Below are 20,286 nucleotides of genomic sequence, written 5' to 3'. Positions count from 1 at the left end.
AAGAACATTAAATTCCCATTTACATGAGTCTCAGTTCATTGAGGATTGTTAAAAAGTAAAGCCAAACTGCATGAGATGTAGACATCTCAGTCCTGCCTCATTGTCCTGTGATATGCTGTAGTACAGTATTGTATAAGATTTTGTAAAATTATTTGATGGTCTGATGTTGTCTGTGTTGCCAGTAAAGTCATTGTCTCCCTTCCACTTGGAGGCAAAGTGGAGTATCTTGGGCAATGTATTAATGACACCATTTGCCACAACAGGAAGAGAAAGAGGAAAGTAAAAGCTTAAAAACAAGCAATCAGAGCTCCGCTTGCAGCGGCTTTAATTTCCCACGTATTTCACATTATTTAGAGGTATCCTGTATTTAACCCGACCAAGGAACTTCCACTACAATATACAAGCATGAGTAACAAGAAGAAAAGTCAGAAAGAACCGGAAAAGAAACTTAAAGCTGCTTCAAAGTCTGGACAGACATCCGGCCCAAGCGCAAGGTATGGCCTCTCGGAAACTGACCTGGAACAGGCAGACGAAGGCGCAAATCTCCTGGGAACCCGTTCCATTGTATCATCTCCAGTCGAGAGTGAAAACAGGAACAAAGGTGCAAGTGATACAGGTCGCGCTGGATCGCCGATTTCTGAAGATTATTCGAGACTAGAAAAGGCCCTGCAGGATGTGCTCTCATCTACTCATCGCGAGCCTGCAGCACCTGCTGTAACAGGAGCTGCATTTCTACTCACAGACCACGAAATCCGAAGCGAACTGTCCAAACTGAAAGAGATGATTGCTACACTGGCTATGGCCATAAATGAGCTTAAGAAGGAAAACAAGAATGATGAAGTCTAACATTGAGCTTAAGAAGGATAACAAAGACTGGGAAACGCGTCTATTTAAACGTTTTGACATGAACTTTAAAGGCATGTTGGAGAAATTAGAGGAACACATGGCTCGAGTTGAAACAGCAGAACAATTGGCGTCCAACACCGATGAAAAAGCCACAGCTGCGAATTCCGAATGCAAAAAACTTGGAGACAGACTTGTGGCCCTCGAAGATGGGTACAGAAGAAATAATATAAGAATTGAGGGTATTTCTGAGAAACGAGAAAGCTCAAGCCCAATGAAATTTGCAGTAGAATTACTGTCTAAAATAATTGGAGATGATTTTAAACTCGACATTGAGACATTGCAGCTGCTTATCACACATACAGGTCTAGTACCTTTAAACCTAGGTCTTTAATTGTCCGCTTTGAGCGACTACGATGTAAGCTTGATGTGATGGCACTTCTCAGACACAAGCAAGAGATTATATTTGAAAATAATCTTATTCGTATTTTCCCCGACTTTTCACCATCAACAGTTGCAAAACGTGCAGCCTACTTTGACATTAAAAAGTTGCTACGGGAAGCCGATATCAAATACAGCCTCTTGTATCCCGCCAAACTGAAAGTGGAAGTTCAAGATCAATATTATATTTTTTCAAGCAAAGATGAAGCTGAAAAGGAATTAAAGAAGCTGTTTCCGACAGTCTTTTGAAAGTTAATAAGGAGCCGTATTCTATCAAGGTATGGGAAGGACCTATCATCCGCTCTCTGGATCCATATTTAAAGAGACTGGTATTATAATTATACATCCTTTTCTTTATCTGGACATTATATGTTTATGTCTTAATTAGAGTTACAGACGTGAGTGTGGAAGTGTAGAAGTAATTAAAGTAGGATTTTTTTTTTTTTTTAACTACCTTAAAGTAGACTGTTTATCATCATACACTTGGTTTATTGCTATTTATACTATTACATTATACTGTTACAGTAGGAATTACCATTTTTATCCTAGACTACTTTTTAAAATCATTCCCAGGGTTCATTCTTTTTTTTATCGTAATATCTTAATATCTTAAAATTGCTGAAGATTATTTTAAGCTTAAAGATTGTTAATGATTATATTTTCTTCAGATAGTATTAAGAATTCAGCTGCAATAGATATCTCTATGTTTTAATTCTCTAACGCCGCTGTGGGGTGGGGTTTGTTTTGTTTTGGACGTGCTCTGTCTCTTCGTATGTCAGAAGACCGGGACATCGCGAAGTGGGATCAAGCCTCATGTGGGGAGGCAAAATGGGGGGAGGGGGTGAGATAAAGGGGGGAGAGAAGGAGAGCAGGCTATATCTAATCTATTCTTCTAATCCATATAACTATAAATATCAATGCAACAATAGGCTAAAATACAATAACTCATGGGGAATTTTGAAACTAAGATTGAAACTGCCTCATTACCATTTAAGACTATAAAATGACATTAAAAACTTAGAATCAATGTCTCCATGATGGGACAGTTAACTTTGTGAGCTGGAATGTTAAAGGCCTGAATCACGAATTAAAGAGAAAGAAAGTATGCTCTCACCTAATAGGCTTAAACGCTAAAATAGTATTTTTACAGGAGACCCACTTACTAAGCAAGGTTCAGTTCAGACTACAAAAAGACTGGACTGGCCAAATGTTCCACTCTAGCTTTATAAAGAAAACTAGAGGGGTGGGAATTCTCATACACAGAACAGTTCCATTTGTAGCATCAGATGTAGTATTGGACCCTGAAGGGAGATATGTGATGGTCATGGTGTAACTTATATAACAGTAAAATGATTTTGATAAATGTTTATGCACCCAATGTTGATGATAAGGAATTCATGCAAAATCTATTTGCATCCATTCCCAATGTGAACACTCATAAAATTATAAGGGCTGGGGACTTTAATTGTGTTTTAAATCCACTCTTAGATAGGACTCCTGTGACAGGGGGGATGACATCTAATACTGCAAAGACAATTACACAGTTTTTAAATGATCACAACTTATCAGACCCCTGGAGGTTTCTTAACCCAAACTCAAGAACATATTCGTTTTACTCACCAGTGCATTATAGCTACTCAAGAATTGATTATTTTTTTATAGATAATAATTTCCTGCCTACAATTAAATCATGCAAATACGACACAATTGTTATGTCCGACCATGCCCCTCTAGTCTTGGAGCTAAACTCATTAAGCCCCTAACACTCACCTCGCAGATGGCGCCTTAACCCTCTTCTATTAACAGACGAGAACTATACAGAATTTATATCCAAACAAATCAGCTTCTTCCTAGAGACAAACACGCCCACAGAGGTTTCTGTAGGAACACTCTGGGAAACTCTAAAGGCCTTCTTAAGAGGACAGATTATTTCATTTGTTTCCCACAGAAATAAATTAGAAACCAAGAAAGTGTCAGAGCTAAGAAGTGAAATTACTAGAATAGATGAAGAACAAGCCAGACGTCCAAGTGAAGCTCTCCACAGGAAAAGGCAGCCCTGTATACAGAACTTAACATCTAAACAACTAAAGATACTGAACAACTTATTTATAAGTCTAGACATCATTACTATGAACACAGAGAAAAAGCTAATAAGCTTTTAGCTCAACAAATTCACAAACAAGAAGTTCGCAATGCAATACCAGTAATTACCAACACGAATGGAGAAGAAATTATAGACCATAAAAATATAATGCACGCATTTAGAGATTATTATAAATCCTTATATTCTACTGAGCTCAAAGAAGACAACACACAATCTAACACATTTCTGGAAGCATTACAGACACCACACATAGATGCTTTAAGTGCTGAGGAACTGGATAAACCTCTAACGCTAACAGAATTACTAGATGCTATAAAGTCACTACAAAGCGGGATATCAGCAGGCCCTGATGGTTACCCCGTAGAATTTTATAAGAAATTCTCCACTCAGCTAGCTCCCCTCTTATTGGCAACATTTACAGAAGCTAGAGACAACCAAATACTACCTCAAACATTTCGACAAGCATTAATCACCGTCTTTCCTAAACAAAATAAGGACTTGTTACAATGTGCATCATACAGACCAATTTCACTCCTGAATAATGATGTTAAGATACTCTCAAAAATTCTAGCTAGAAGGATGGAGAAAGTGCTGCCCTCGGTAATATCACAGGATCAAACTGGATTTATTAAAGGCCGACATCTATTTTCCAATCTCTGACGCTTGTTTAATGTTATATATTCACCAGCAAAATCAAACACCCCAGAGATATTACTATCATTAGACGCAGAAAAAGCATTTGATATGATTGAATGGAACTACCTTTTCACTGCATTGGAGAAATATGGGTTTGGCCCGAATATTTGTGCATGGATCAAACTACTGTATACCAATCCAGAAGCTTCAGTTTGTATTAATAACATTTGCTCAGACTACTTTAAGCTAGAACGTGGCACCAGACAAGGATGTCCCTTGTCGCCACTGCTGTTTGCAATCGCTATTGAACCACTGGCGATTCACTGCCGAAATTCTTATCAGATAAAGGGGATTGTCAGAGAAGGACTGGAACAGAAAATTTCTCTATATGCAGATGATATGGTTTTAAATATATCAGACCCAGAAAACACTGTGCCTGCAGTTTTAACAGCACTGACAGAATTTCAAAAGATATCTGGTCTTAAAATTAATCTGAATAAAAGTATACTCTTTCCAGTGAATTCACAAGCATATAAAATTAGATTGGACACCCTACCTTTTACCATAGCAGATCAGTTTAAATACCTAGGGGTAAATATCATAAGTAAACATAAAGCACTTTATCAACAAAATTTTGCCGTCTGAATGGAAAAAATTAAGCAAGACCTAGATAGATGGTCAACCCTTCATCTCACTCTAGCCGGAAGAATTAAAGTTGTTAAGATGAATATCCTTCCTAAACTTCTTTTTTTATTTCAAAACATTCCAATATATATCAATAAATCATTTTTTAAACAGTTAGATTCAACAATAACCTCATTCATTTGGAACTCAAAACACCCACGTATCTGAAGAGCAACCCCTACAAAGACCTCAGGCAGAAGGTGGCATGGATTTACCTAATTTTCAGTTTTATTACTAGGCAGCAAACATACAAGCCATAAAAACCTGGACACAAATAAATGAACATACACAGGCTTGGTCCGCAATGGAAGTAAAATCCTGTAGTACTTCTTTATACTCCCTGCTCTGCTCTCCAATAAATGCAAGTTATCGCAAATATACTTATAACCCAATTGTGCTTTACTCACTTAGAATATGGAACCAACTTAGAAAGCATTTTAAGATGGAAAATCTTTTATCCGTGGCACCTCTGCAAGAGTACCACCTCTTTCAACCCTCGCAAACATATCCAGTTTTTAATACCTGGAAAAGTTTTGGGATTAAAATGCTCAGAGATCTTTATATAGACAACATTTTTATATCTTTTGAACAATTACGTTCAAAATTCAACCTCCCAGCTACACATTTCTTTCACTATCTTCAAATTAGAAATTTTGTTAAACAGAAATTACCCAATTTCCCCCACCTCGAACTCTCCACAATTCTGGAAAAAATATTGCTCAATTTCGAGGAATTAAACACCATTTCCGCATTATATAAAATCCTATTAGAGTCCCTACCTTTCAAAGATCCAAGAGGACATTTTGAAGAACATCTCTTACTCAATATATCAGAAAAGGAGTGGAAGGTAGCAAAGCAGAGAATTCACTCGAGCTCCATATGCACAAAGCATAGAATTATTCTACTAAAAATTATATATCGAGCTCATCTGTCTCGCTTAAAACTGTCCAAAATGTTTCCAGGGCAAGATCCAACCTGCAAACGCTGCAACCAAGCTCCTGCCTCACTGGGTCACATGTTCTGTGCCTGCACCAAATTAACATCATTTTGGACAAAAATTTTTAAGTGCCTTTCAGACGGCCTTGGGGGTCACAATCCCTCCTAACCCACTAACAGCTGTGTTTGGTGTTCTTCCAGATGGACTTGAAGTGGAAAAGGACAAGGAAACGGTGATTGCATTCAGTACACTCTTGGCATGCAGACTTATTTTGTTAAATTGGAAGAATCCTAATTCTCCTCTGATAAGTCAGTGGGAAACCGATGTTTTATATTATTTGAAATTGGAAAAAATCAAATTCTCAGTTAGAGGATCTGTACAGAATTTTTTTTAAACCTGGCAGGATCTAATCAATATTATTTTAGAATAAGAGAAATAACTATTACCGCATTTAATTCCCTTCTTCATCTCTTATTTACATATATATTTATGTCTCCCTTTATTTTGCTTATTGTTGTTTTATTACAAAGCCCTCAGCAATTCTCCTTTGGCTAAGCTCTCCTTCTCAGGGGTAGGGTTTGACTTGTCTTCAATTTTGTTTGGTTATAAATTGATGTATTTGTATGGAATGATTACAATAAAAATAAAAAAAAAAAGAAACAAGCAATTACAGTGATTACCAGTGATTACCTATAACCTAGTGGTCCGTAATTTTTATCTAGATGGTTCAAACTCAAACTGAGATATAGAAAATAGTCATATTGACTTTAAAGCCTTTGTTTCATTTAATGAATCCAGCATCATAAGTTTGAATTCCATGCCCAGTCAATGTGAATATGGAATGTGAATATTCTGTCCCAGGTCTGTTTGCATCCACAAGATATGCATGTTAAGTTAATTACAGATTAAAAACTGGGTTCCTGTTAGGGTCTTTATAAGTGAGCCCTATGATGGAAAGGTGCTCTATCCAGGATTGGATTCCCAACTTGTAACTGATGTAGTCAAGACTGCCACCTTCCCATGACTGTAAAATGAAATTAAATGGTTTCAGAACTGTTTTTTAAGTTTAAAAAAAAAGCTGGGCATATACTGGGGCAACTTAGCAATTAGCCATTAGGAAACCAACCAAGCTTGATTAACTCGGTTGTGAATTTGAGTATCATATGGGGCCTGTAAAAGACCCATAAAGCCAGCCAAGACCTCCCTTGACCTGAACAGAAGAGACTCACCTACAATTAGCCAGCCTGCAAAAACTACCTGCTCAACCAGAACAGGCCCCAGATATTGGGAGCTGTCTAAAAAAGTTCTTAAAATATATACGTGAAAATCTCACAATTTATCAAACTTTCTCACAATGGACAGAACAAAATGTCAAAATCTGACTTATATTGAGGGAAGGTTTCACAATAATCTTTATAAATAAAGATGTGTTAACAAAAATAGAATATTAAGCAAAAATACTAGGGCAGAAAAGGGCAGAAGAATTTGCCTAAAAAGTAAACTCACAACAATCAAGTCCAAATACATTATCCAGTAACAGCAATCCAACAACAGAAGCAAAATCCAAACACCAGAAGGAAAAAAATAACAAATGCATTACTCACACAAACTCCAAAACATGTTCTGCTGATGCTTCTCTCTTTCCTGATTTAATATAAAGCCAGGAGGAGAACCAGCAGAAGTGATGTCAGGATCACCCTGCCTTCTGTGTCTCCACCCACAAAGTACAAAGAATGAGCATACATTTATATTTATAGAATAAAATTACTATATCATAGACAAATCTAAGAGAAATTATATAAAGATATGAAAAATAATAATTTTAAAATAAAAAAACAACAATCAAGCATTAAATACACAAGAATGCTGGCTGATATATAACAGACTCAACGGCTTAACTGACTTCTTATGTTTTTAATCATATGAACAGTCTGCCTAGCAGTGCTAATATGACTACACAATGCTAAAGTAGTGAGTGATGATGCCAGTTTCTCATCTCTTCTTCTGTGAAGTACTTCATAAAATTCCAGAGTTTGAAGGCTTTCAGAGTCCATGACTTCAGACTGGTTTATTCTCTATAATAGGCCAAATCAAACATTGTCTAAAAAGATATCCGTGTAAATATTGTATTCTTCAAGATGATGGGACACCAGAAAAACATTGGAATTTTGTTTTTTCAACATGTAGCAGAAATAGCCCATGAATATTAAGAGCATCTTATTTTATTTTAATTAAGTTATCCCTACTGTTTCTGATTTTTTGGCCACCATACAATTATAGTTTGGTTTAAAATTTTGTTCAGAATTCATGATGCATTTTTCTTGTAAACTTTATTCATACATTTATTTCTACTTTTCACTCATGTGCTTATGCAGGATGCTGTTTTCTGGCGCCAGAGAAGGACACTGGCCTGTTCTCTTTGCTATGATTCACATTCGAAGGCAAACTCCTCTACCTGTGGTGCTTCTAATGGTAACCAATAACGTTCTTATAATGTTGGGAGCCATTTCCACTGACCAAAGGCTTCATTTGCTCACTAATTACAGAACATGTAATATACAGTATAATCAGCCTGCTTTTTCCCTACAACAGATACCCCTTTTTCATTATTGCAGTATCTCACTGAAAGTAGCCTTGCTTCACTGACTTAACATCTTTCTTTGTGGCTACAAAACTAATTTTAATTCTAATTCAAAAATAATTTATTTCCTGAAGACCTCATCAAAAATTGCTATTACATTCTATTTTCTTATTCATGCACTGCTTTATGTCATAAGCTATGTGCTGTATCTAGGATTAATGGTCTTACTCATGTCCTCACAGTACCCCACGGTGGTCTTCATGATCTTGGCCGGTGAACTCTTTGGACTGCTGAATTTTTACAGCTTTTCTCGATGGCTGTTTATGGGCCTGAATACTATAGGCCTCATGGTCCATCGATATCGGAATCCAGATCTACCACGGCCTTTTAAGGTACTTTTTATTATTTTGTTAACTTGTTATTATTTCATTGTACATTATTTTATCATTGTTTGTATTATTTACTGTATACAGTTTTGTTTCCTCTGCCTAGAACTTTCCAAGCAGAACAGGAATATATTTAACTAGCCAACCCGCGGCGTACCATACGCCGCATAATCAGGCCACTTTTTTAATGATTTTTAAGCACAGGGAAGAAATTAACATTTGAAAAATCCGGAGGAGAGGGGAAGGATGGCCATTACGCCCCATCCGTCATGCTAGTCTGCTGATTTCTCGTTCAGTAACCTGTGAGTAGTGATGGCCGGGGTGAAGCCTCACGAAGCATCAACACGTTTGAAGCAATTGTGTTGGAAATCGTATCGAAGCTTCGAAGCATTTGACACTCACCTCTCTCGTGACACCTCCTGGCCATTTTCATTAACGTTACAGAAACTTATGATACACTTCAATGACGTCTGTTAAAAGTCATATTGCTTTTATTTTTTCGTAGCTACAGACTGACAACGAAGAGAAGGGTTCGTCAGCAGCTTGTAGTGTGTGATGTCTAAAAAATATAAATATAACTAACGCCAACAGGCAGAATGCACTATACGATAGCAAGAGTTAAACAAAATAAGACGCCTCACCTCATGCATTCCCGGCTCTTTCAATTAGTATTTACTTTTGCACTGTATCATTATAATCGCTCCTGTTATTAGTATTATAATTAACCCTGATCTTTTCTTGAGATCACATTTAATAGCCTTAAATGTTTTCTTTGGTCTGTCTTAATTAAAACGGAGTAGACAGAAAATAAAGGTTTATCCCTGTACTTTGCCATGATATAGGTAAGCACATTTGAGAAAGAAAATGTGAAATCCTTAAATCACAGATGTCATTATTCGATCAAGTATTAAAATCTGCAGTGCTTCGAAAGCTCGACACAGTGTCGAAACCTGAGTATCGAGCTGCCCATCACTACCTGTGAGTCACGTAGAGTTTTCATTGTTGTTTGCGATTCTGGCCGCTTTTCGCGTACTGAGTTGTTCCGGAGTCACAGTTGAGAAACAGTTTTTTAATGTCTTTTAAGCACAGGGGAAAAAATGAACATGTGGCCCGGTACATTCTTTAACTGCCTTGTGGCGCTGTAGTAGTACGGATGCTTTGCAGTAAGGAGACAGTGGAAGATTGTGGGTTCGCTTTGCGGTTCCTCCCTGTGTGGATAGCAAATTATCCGCAACAAACAAACTGTTTTACACGCTGCAAACCAATCCGCGCCACTTTTTCAATGTTTTTTAAGCAGAGGGAAAAAAATGAACATTTGCAAAATCCATAACGCTTCTTTCAGTAAGTACAATGCACACGCGTTTAATTTGTCAGCCACTTTTTGCCAGCTGTCTTTTCTGGTTTGGGCCGCTTTTGCAGTGTTACCTCTTGTGTATATTATATCTTGAAATCCTTCGAGTTGCTAATTAACTAACTAACACCCACCCACTCAGCTTGTGTGAAAAAAATGTGCCTGTTTTTTCATCATTTTGTTGCAGCCTATCAAAGACTTGCTGATCATGTTTTGTAGACTCAATATATATTGGCTTTTCACTCAGCGCGAGGGCGCGCATTCATCTCGGATTATTACATCTTGCTAGACTAATCTGCTACACGGCTGCGTTTGAAAAACCGACTTATCCAGGATGAGTTTTACCGGCATTAATGATTAGGAATCTGGTTGGAACAAAACCCTGCAGCCACAGGGGTTCACCAGGACCGAGTTTGGCAAACACTGCTGAACAGAGACGAAACCGACTCAGGTGAGGAGTGGGGGCGGGCAAAGTAGTTGCAGCTATTGATTATTCAGTGTTGTTTGCCTGGGTGTCTGATCTGCTCAACAGGATTATAAATAAAAGGAAAACAATGTGAAGGCAATGTCACAGGTGATCCTGTGGTATAGCGGGTCCACAGCTCCCCTTCAAAAGCCAATTTTTAAATAAATAATCATCGCACTCACAGTGTAGCGAGGGCGTGGAAGTGTGGCTGAAACGGTTTCCGGGTAGACTCGTGCTTCGGGCATTTCTCCCCTGTGCAGTGTGTGAGAGAGTGAGGAGAGAGAGAGAAAGCCGGTACGTTAGAGTGAGCGAGAGCAGGCTCGAAGGCAATGTGTTCCTGTGGTATAGTGGGTCCATAGCTCCCCTTCAAAAGGCCATTTTTAATCAGGCGACTGACAGTAGTGGAGTCAGGCACAGAGAAGGTCAGCTGCAGAGAGAGAGTCTCGACTGTAGCAGGGCCTGCAGCAGGTGAGACGCTAATGAAAAAGAGGCACAGGGCTTATTGGTTTTTAAAGACTGCTTCCTTCATTGTGTTTTAACTTCAGTTTTAAAGGATTGCGCGGCTCTCTCTTGCGCTGCCTGTGTGTGCCTCTGTCTCTCTGTGGCGCTGCCTCTGTGTGTGTGCGTGGCTCTCTCTCGCGCGCTGCCTGTGTGTGCGCTTGTCTCTCTCTGGCGTTGCCTCTGTGTGTGTGCGCGGCTCTCTCTCGCTCTGCCTCTGTGTGTGTGCGCGGCTCTCTCTCGCTCTGCCTCTGTGTGTGTGCGCAGCTCTCTCTCTCGCGCGCTGCCTGTGTGTGCGCTTGTCTCTCTCTGGCGTTGCCTCTGTGTGTGTGCGCGGCTCTCTCTCGCTCTGCCTCTGTGTGTGTGCGTGGCTCTCTCTCGTGCGCTGCCTGTGTGTGCGCTTGTCTCTCTCTGGCGTTGCCTCTGTGTGTGTGCGCAGCTCTCTCTCGCTCTGCCTGTGTGTGCCTCTGTCTCTCTGTGGCGCTGCCTCTGTGTGTGTGCGTGGCTCTCTCTCGTGCGCTGCCTGTGTGTGCGCTTGTCTCTCTCTGGCGTTGCCTCTGTGTGTGTATGTGTGTGTATGTGTGCCTCTGTCTCTCTGGCGCTGCCTCTGTGTGTGCCTCTGTCGCTGCCTGTGTGTGCACGCGGCTCTCTCTCTCTCGCGCTGCCTGTGTGTGCCTCTGTCTCTCTCTGGCGCTGCCTCTGTGTGAACCAAGATTCCACTGAGGTTGACTAATGAAAAGTCAACGTGGCTCAGAGCTGCAAGTGGACTGTGGCACAGACAAACAGAAATGACGGCATGTTTTTTGAGGCGTCACGTCTGAGTTGGTGGGCGTGGCTGTGATTTTTTTGTCGTATCCAATGGTCTAAGAGTTGGTGGGCGTGGCTCCTTCCTGCTTGTGCCATTGGCGTCTTACTTGTCGGCGGTTTAGTGAATCTACGCCCCTTCCGGCGTGCTTTCCTTGGTTGGCTACTTGTCTTCTGGCTTAGTGAATTATATATATAGATTTTGAATACTCTTTTTCCCTAAAGTAAGGTTAAGGCCAAGTACATTTCTTTGATTATAGTCAGAAATGTTTTTTTCACCATTTGCACTGTGGTTGATTGTAATCTATTAATATGCAGACATAGTACAATAATCTGGCAAATACTCTAACTGATCTCTTGTGGTGATAAAATTATTATTTAAATAGATGGTTAGTGTTTTATTGTTTATGTTTATAGCATGAAGCTTTTTATTCTTAAGCAAAACAATTTAAATAAGTAAAACAATTTTAACACATTTTTATTATATTACATTTTCTATTATTATATAGTAGAATTAATATTATAAATATTCAAGACGAAGTTACCTTTGGAATCGTCTCATCATTATAGGGCCAAAATGCATTTCCCAAAAAACGTTTTTTAACAAGAAAAAAAAATTTAACAAGAAAAAACTAGATGAAAACTTACAAAATGAAACATGTGGAAGAGTCCAATACAAAAAGTGATATCTTAGCAAGTATTGTCTTATTTTGAGGGAATTTCTCTCATATTATCCCATGTGAGATTAAATATATCTAGTATTTTGTTTCCTGAAATTATTTTGCTTAATTCAATATAACTGGTCTTGACTTATCTGACTTAGATGTTAAGTCCGATTTCAATAACATTTTGACTTAAAAAAGCACCACTATGAGAGACAAGCCTGTTATCAGCTCTAATGAGGAGCAGGCCAGGACACATTTACTTGTTTCCAAAACCAAATCCACCAAGGCTGCTGAATATGTGTTAAAATTCACTCATTTCAATATTTTATTATTTGTGATATGAAGATGTTTTTTTCTTTTTAATCAGATTCAGTCTTATCAAGTAAAGTTATTGAGGATTGCTGTTGAAGATAACTGTCCTGTGTCTTTCTGTCTCAACGGCATTTGGTGACGCTGTTAAATGCCTACCAAGCCATGCTGTATTTATTATAAATATAAATATCTATTTATGATTTTTTTTAATTTGCTTTATCAAAATAGTTTGGCTGTGAGCTTCAGCTTGTCCCCTCAATTCTGCAACAAGGCAGGAATTAACCCTTTACATAGTGCCAGTCTGTCAACTAATTATTAAATAATTGACATGACATGACATAACTTCCTTCTGTTTAAAATGTCAAAACATTACAGAAAAAGTGACGGTATCCTCTTCCTTGAATTGGACTGGATAAAGATCCATAATACAGCTTAATTTGGATGCTTTTCTGAAACTTGCACTTTACTACTTGACGTGATGGAAGAGAAAGAAGACAGATTTCAAGTGTATCCAAATTAATAATACAATATTTAAACGGCATTTGGCAAAGTAATGAAATACTATTTCAACTTCTTACTTGGTACATCATGGCACAAATTATATAAGATAACACTCTTAAACAAACACTCTTAAATCAATTTAGGGTCTTGGAGGGCCGGAGTTTGACAAGACATCACCAGGCAGAAGGCAGGAACCATCAGTAGACAAGGTCCTCCAAGGGCAGACTCATGCAAACTCACGCAGAGTTTGAAAAAGAAATAAACAAGAAACAGTTAAACTTTTTAAGAACAATTTTGTTATTCACATTTATTTTCTATCCAATCATTTTCTATTAATTTAAATGCCATGATAGCCAATACCTATTTTAACACAAAATAGTTCAGTATAGGAAGGAACCCTGAATGAAGCATCAGTCCTTTACAGGTGCCAACTCACACACACTGACTTATATTGTACCAGTTGACTTACCATTTGTGTCTTTTGGAGCTCCCAGAGTAAATCCCAAACTAGCACTCACTGCCGCAGTCACATTTATTTTCATAGGTAAATTATTAAGATTAAAAGTGGTTCATTTGTATTATACAAACTAGCTAGTAAAGCATAAGATTGATTCATTGATAGTTCAGCTGAAATGTAAATGAACTGTAGTATTTGTTCAGGACACTACTAATCTCTCTCTCTCTGTTCTTGCACAGGTGCATCTATTCGTCCCTGCTGTTTTCACAGGTGTATGTTTTTTCGTTGTGGGGATGTCCCTCTATTCTGATCCATTCAACACAGGTGCCAGTTTTGCTCTTGTGCTGACCGGTGTCCCGATTTATTTTCTTGTGGTGCAGAAGCAGAGACTACCTATATGCTTCATCCGAGTTTATCGTAAGTAGTCAACAGGGTTTATTCTGAGATAGAAAACTCTGGTGTAGACTAGGATTAAAAGAGTAGGTGTGCATGCACGTTTTTGGCCTCTATGGGGGGGGGGTGTCCCGGTGGGGATCTTTGTTTTCTCCCTGCTATATGTCGCAGGATTGCTGCACTGTGGGAGTGATCTATGAGCACTGAGGTTTGCTGGTCCATGCCAGTTTACCTGAGACCTGTACTGCCTGAAGCTCCTGTTGTTCTGCATGCCAGCTCCCAGCCAAGAGCCGAAATAATTGGGGATTGCCATGAAAGGAACTTCGGGTCTTTTACTTTAAATTATTTTTTCTGTAGTCATGGGCTGGATTTTATGTTTTTACCAGAGACTTGACAGAGGGACCTGGAGCCTACACACCTGATAGAGCTGTGTCATGAGGATTGTTCATTCATTAGTACACCATGGCTCTCTTGTCATGGTGGTGGTATCGCTCCGGTTTTCAAGAAGTCGTTTCTATGTCATTCTGTAAGCACTACTTCACGTATGTCTTTTGAACTACAGATTCTTAAAGTTGGATGTGCAAATCCATTGTACTGTATACTAATTTATCGACCACACGGAGTTGCTGACCTTTTTCTTGTGGAATTCCAAGGTTTTTCATCCTCCATTATTATGCTGACAAGTTATAATTATTGGTGATTTTAATATTCGTGTTGATGATACTTCAAGTAGCATGTCTTTGGAATTTATGAACTTCACTGAGTCTTTTATTCAACATGTCTCAGACCCTACCCATAGTATAGGACTTTTTTCACATGGTGTAATTCTCAATATCATTACTGTATGTGATATAAACTTCAGTGACCATAAGTGTATATTTTTTGATTCATTTTTTAGTCTGAGGGCAGAGTGGTGGCTCTGAGGCTAGGGATATGTGCTGGCAATCGGAAGGTTCAAAATCCTGTGAAGTAACTCTACTCTGCTAGGCCCTTGAGCAAGCCCTTTAACCTGCAATTTCTTTGTCCTCCAGCAGACCCCTGTGACCCTGTGTTTGGATTCAACAGGTTGGAAAATGGATGGATGGATAGGTATAATGTTAATCTGCATCCAGGCCTACAAGCAGGTCCTCCATCTTGCAGGGAAAACTTGGGGGTTGGTGGCAGGATTGACACTCCATCCACAGTAAAAAAAAAAAACCTCACACTGTTCCAGTGTGGTGCTGAGGTGTCACCCGCTGCACTCGGGTCCCAATCCAGATGGTGTGATGGCAATGATGATAATGTGGAGTCAACAGTACAATCTTTTAATGAGCACTGAACTGATATTTTGGACAGGATTGTACCTGTTAAAATTATATACCATTCTGTTATTCATTCATCCCCTTAGACGCAATCTCAGATGCTCTGAGCTTCCACTTAGCATCTATGTATACCTGCACACTATACTATCTTGACATTTGACTTTGTATTGCCCTTATATACTACATCAAATTCTGTGACTTTTTTATTTTATCTTTTTATATTTATGTTTTGTATTCTGTGTTGTCCTTGTATGTTGCACCAATACTATCAAGGGAAATTCCACATTAGTGTACCTGGCCAATAAAGTGAATTCTGATTCTGACGATCATTTAGTCATTTTTATATATATTCAAAATCTTAGTTCTTTTTGTTAAATTACATTTATTTTCATTATACTCCGGGGCATTACAGTCCAACATGTGCATAAAACATTGAATCATATAGGACATGTTACAAACATGTAAGGCAGCAAACACAGATCAATAAGCATAACATGTAAACAAGCAATAAATGATAATATAATAATGTCAAATTAAAATTTTCACAAGACGCACCAAAGTGCATGCACACTGCGGCGCAGCGTCCCAGAGTCAAACGCAGCGGCTTCCCAGAGTCAGTAGGTGGCGCCCAAACAACACAACCTGTAAACTACACTTGCTCTACTCCACTGTGCCAGGAGGCTCCCACAACGCGCTTCACACACACCAGAAGCAAAGACATCACGGTTCCACAATGAAAGAGCTCAACTAATGGAAATACAAAACGAGACCGTATGGATAAACACAATGAACGAGCGCGCCCACAACGCACTTTTGACACAGGCAAAGGAGGCATGTATCCAAATGGAGAGAGCTCAACGATTAGTAATACAAACATGAGCCCGTATGGCTACGACCTGTAAACGAGCCCGTATGGATAAAAACAATGAACGAAGGCGCCCACACAAAGAAACCGCTTTAGTTCAAATAGGGTTATTGAATTAAATGGAAACTTTACCATACCTACGACCTGTGAACTAAACCTGAGGTAAAGCGTGCACGCCAGGTTGTACAGCCGCCCGGACGCGACCGCCCACACCACCGCATATACAACGACACAGTCATAAAAAAACAAAAACGAGACTGCATGAAGAAAAACAATAACAGAAACGCGTTGAAATGAACTGTCCCAGGACGCACCCACCCTCCATGATATTTCATCACGCAGCAGCTTCCCACGGAGGCGCATACGTACTGCGCCGTGGCGCACGCCCCAGAGTCTAACGCAGCTGCTTACCAGAGACAGTAGGTGGCGCCCAAACAACACAACCTGTACACTACACTTGCTCTGATCCACTGTGCCAGTAATATAGATCACATAACGGATCAAAGGCAACGGACTCACGTCTCCACAAAATGAAACCGCTTTAGTACAGATATGCTTGTTTAATTAAATGACATTTCCCCAGACGCACCCACCCTCCATGATATGTTATCCATCCAAATATCAGACGGAACAGAAACTGATTGCCATTCTTGGATTTACGATTCTCTAGAGAATCGTGGGCTTACTTGTTATAATATAATTCATACTATATATACTGTATATATATAAATATTATATATATATATATATATATATATATCTCAGACTAAACTGATAATGAGTGATAGGAAAATAAAGTTTGAGATTCAAGTTAGTAGTGTAAACAATGCAAGCACTTTGCATTATGGGAGTTTGAGTCACATCAGCACAAGTCAAACAGATGAGTGCACAGTATGTGTATAAGCAGCATAACTGACTGCAAAAGAAAATGTGTGCCAATTTGTTGTTATGAGACTCGATTCTTTGATGCTGATTTATAGACAGCAATGAGTCACAAAGTCCATTGTTGGGGTGTGAGAGGCCTACAGTAGCAAGAAGCTTGTTGAACGGTAAATTTTTAGTGTTTGTTAAAATTACCTTATTGTATGTTCCATACTAACATGCAGATAAATGACGCAAGACTATTGAAGACATATTTTTAAAAGCATGTTAAACCCTAAAATATGATATTGGTGCTCAGTATGGAATGTTTTACATGCTTTTAAAATGCATATACTGGGTTGCTTTAGTAAAATATTTTCATCAAGAGCAACTTCTTTAGGCAATATTTTAAATTAAGGATCTCTTACTATGGTGTACTAACAGTTTAATAACACAGTAATTTCCCCCTTAAGGTCCTCAGTGTAACTAGCCTTTATTCCATTGTACTTATCACATAACTATAGCACCAGTATATGTACACATTACTTATTTTGTACATATCTTGTGGTGCACAAAATAATTAAGCAGTTAATTGCTATGAATTGTCTTATCATGTAAATTATTTTGGGGCCACCACTCAATAAAACACAAACTTCTCTTTCTAGTGCACCTGTTCTTTTTAATGTGGACCCACAGATGAATGTAACTCCTCCATCATTTCTCTCATTTGCTTTATCAACCTTTAAGGATATACAGTTCACAGTTACAATGCACTTGCGCCAAGGACTACGGTCCACTAGCTTCTGTCAGCAGCTCCTTTGGATTTCACCCTGGTTTGACTGCCACCATTTTCTTCTTATTGGAAGTGTTCTCTCTTCCTCAGAGCCAGATGAGAAATAATTTGGTTCCCAGACCCCAGCAATAAAATAGAGCAAACATGCAAGCAGCTGAGGAGGCTTTAATAAATTTGAATTTTTAAGCATTATTCAAATTGCTAATTTCATTTAAAAAAACAAAATAAAGTATTTCAATGCACACCATACAACATGGTTGTGATAATTGTTCAGTTTTTCCAAGTGACTCATTTTTTATGTTGTTTACGTGTCAGCAGTAAGTCAGAGCATTCTTGTGTTGATTTCTCTCATCGTACTATATTCTCTCTAATCAGCCTTTTACTGACCTTATTAAGCTAATGTAGTGGTGATGTACTCCTCCTGTCTCTAAGACGTTTGCCATTTATAAATAAAAATGTGTCCTGTCTCTGAAAAGTCCTCTCAGAAATCACATGCTACGAACAATAGGCTAAAACGCAGCATGTTTAGGTAACTTAGAAACAGGGCTTAAAAGGACTGGTCTTGTGCTACCATAAATTGCACTTTTTGCCAGATATATTTCCTTTGCTCTCACAACCAAAAAATCCCACAGTTGCATTTCTAAAATTGTAGACATACAATGCTAAAGCACTTTTTACACTCTCTAGCTAAGTAATTATCAGAATATTCAGGTAATTCTTAATCATTTACAAAAGTATTAACAGATAAGGCACATTTTGTAGTAGCCAAGTGACATAATAAGCTGTTTTAAAAGAAAAGGAAAACAGTGTCTTTAAAAAATACACTTTATAGACATTACAAGAGATGTTTTGCTCCATCCAGAAAAGTTCTGCTACTTCCTCTTACAGTAATTATAACTAGAGACGTTGAAAAAGTTTCCACATTTTCGTATTTTCATTGAAAACGGTTAAGGAGGGAGGAGTAGTAATTGGGCATTAAAAAGTTGGTACGACACTCAGAAAATTGCATTGCAAAGGAAAGTGACTATGTAGAAAATTCTTAGTAAAGGAGTTAAAAAAACTGCTGAAACTTTTTGAACGTCCCTCGTACTATAAATGATGTAATAAGAAACACATAATGTAAAGTATTGTCCATAACTTTTCTATTTAAACAAAAAGTGTATTCAGAATTGTTCATATTACAACTATTAGTCTTGTATGTAAATATTTACAGGAAAAAGTCTTTGTTTTTACAGTTTTCACTGTAAGCAGTTCCTAATCAGACATGACAATCAACTCATTTCAGAATGGAAGACAGAGAAGCAGTACTCTGTGGAGGAATTACTTTTCACTTCAGTTGATGATAAGATTGACATGTTGGTTTTATTATTTTACAGACACCCTTACTAAGAAGCTTCAGATTCTCTTGGAAGTGGTGCCACAGGAGGTGCAGACCTACTAAATCTTGGGCTGATCAAAGCTTTACCTTCAGAAACTCATTTGGCCTTTACGTAATACTTCATGTATGCCAAACATACGACAAGATTTTATTTTAGCTGGAAAATAATGTGTTATGGGTGAAAGACCATTACTGTAAAGAAATAAAACAAACATTTATCTGATTAAGCTGTTTATCCCATTGACGTGAGACTCTGTTGTTTAAGGAGAGATGCATGGTGTTCTGTTTTTTATTTAATAGAAAACATTCATTGAAAACTTATTTCAAGTGACATCTGCTAAATTTCATGAGCATGAATAAATACATTTTCACCCTATAACAAGCCAGTTGTTCAAAAAGTATTATTTACTACCTACAGTATAGTATCAAACAATAGTTTCTATTTACATTTCATTGGATTGGTCCCAACCCTTACAATATGCAAATGTATCACCACAGTCTTCTATAAAATACTAGGAGACAAATCAACAAAGTGCCTGCCCATCCTTCATTTTCATCATCTTGAAGGACTTGTCGTCTGCCTTGCACCACTTTATTAAATCTATGTGTCAGGTCTGGCTGGGGTCACCATCCTGAGACACCACACTTCTTAAGCATTCCCTCTGCACTCTTTTCCCTCTACTTTTCAATGATCTCATTTATTGAAATATTTAAAGAAGCATATAAGAAAATGAATGGTGGAAAATCAGACACATGTACAGTACATAAAGAATACAGTAATCCCTCGCTATATCGCACTTCGCCTTTCGCGGCTTCACTCCATCGCAGATTTTATATGTAAGCATATTTAAATATATATCGCGGATTTTTTGCTGGTTCGCGGATTTCTGCGGACAATGGGTCTTTTAATTTCTGGTACATGCTTCCTCAGTTGGTTTGCCCAGTTGATTTCATACAAGGGACACTATTGGCAGATGGCTGAGAAGCTACCCAACGTACTTTTCTCTCTCTCTTGCGCTGACTTTCTCT

The 20,286-nt window shown here is 38.4% G+C and overlaps 1 protein-coding gene and 1 pseudogene across 1 annotated transcript in view; both read left to right on the top strand.

Moving 5' to 3' along the window:
* Positions 1 to 19,440, top strand: part of LOC114648800 (cystine/glutamate transporter-like) — a 62,719-nt pseudogene extending 43,279 nt beyond the window's left edge.
* The window catches only part of LOC127526862 (cystine/glutamate transporter-like), a 193,879-nt gene that overhangs the window by 95,777 nt on the left and 77,816 nt on the right, over positions 1 to 20,286 (top strand). The gene's annotated exons all lie outside the window — the stretch shown is intronic.

This window comes from Erpetoichthys calabaricus, chromosome 1 (assembly GCF_900747795.2).
Source record: "Erpetoichthys calabaricus chromosome 1, fErpCal1.3, whole genome shotgun sequence".
Lineage (NCBI taxonomy): Eukaryota > Metazoa > Chordata > Cladistia > Polypteriformes > Polypteridae > Erpetoichthys > Erpetoichthys calabaricus.
Note: the sequence above shows the minus strand (reverse complement) of the source record. Positions and strands in the feature narration are given on the sequence as shown.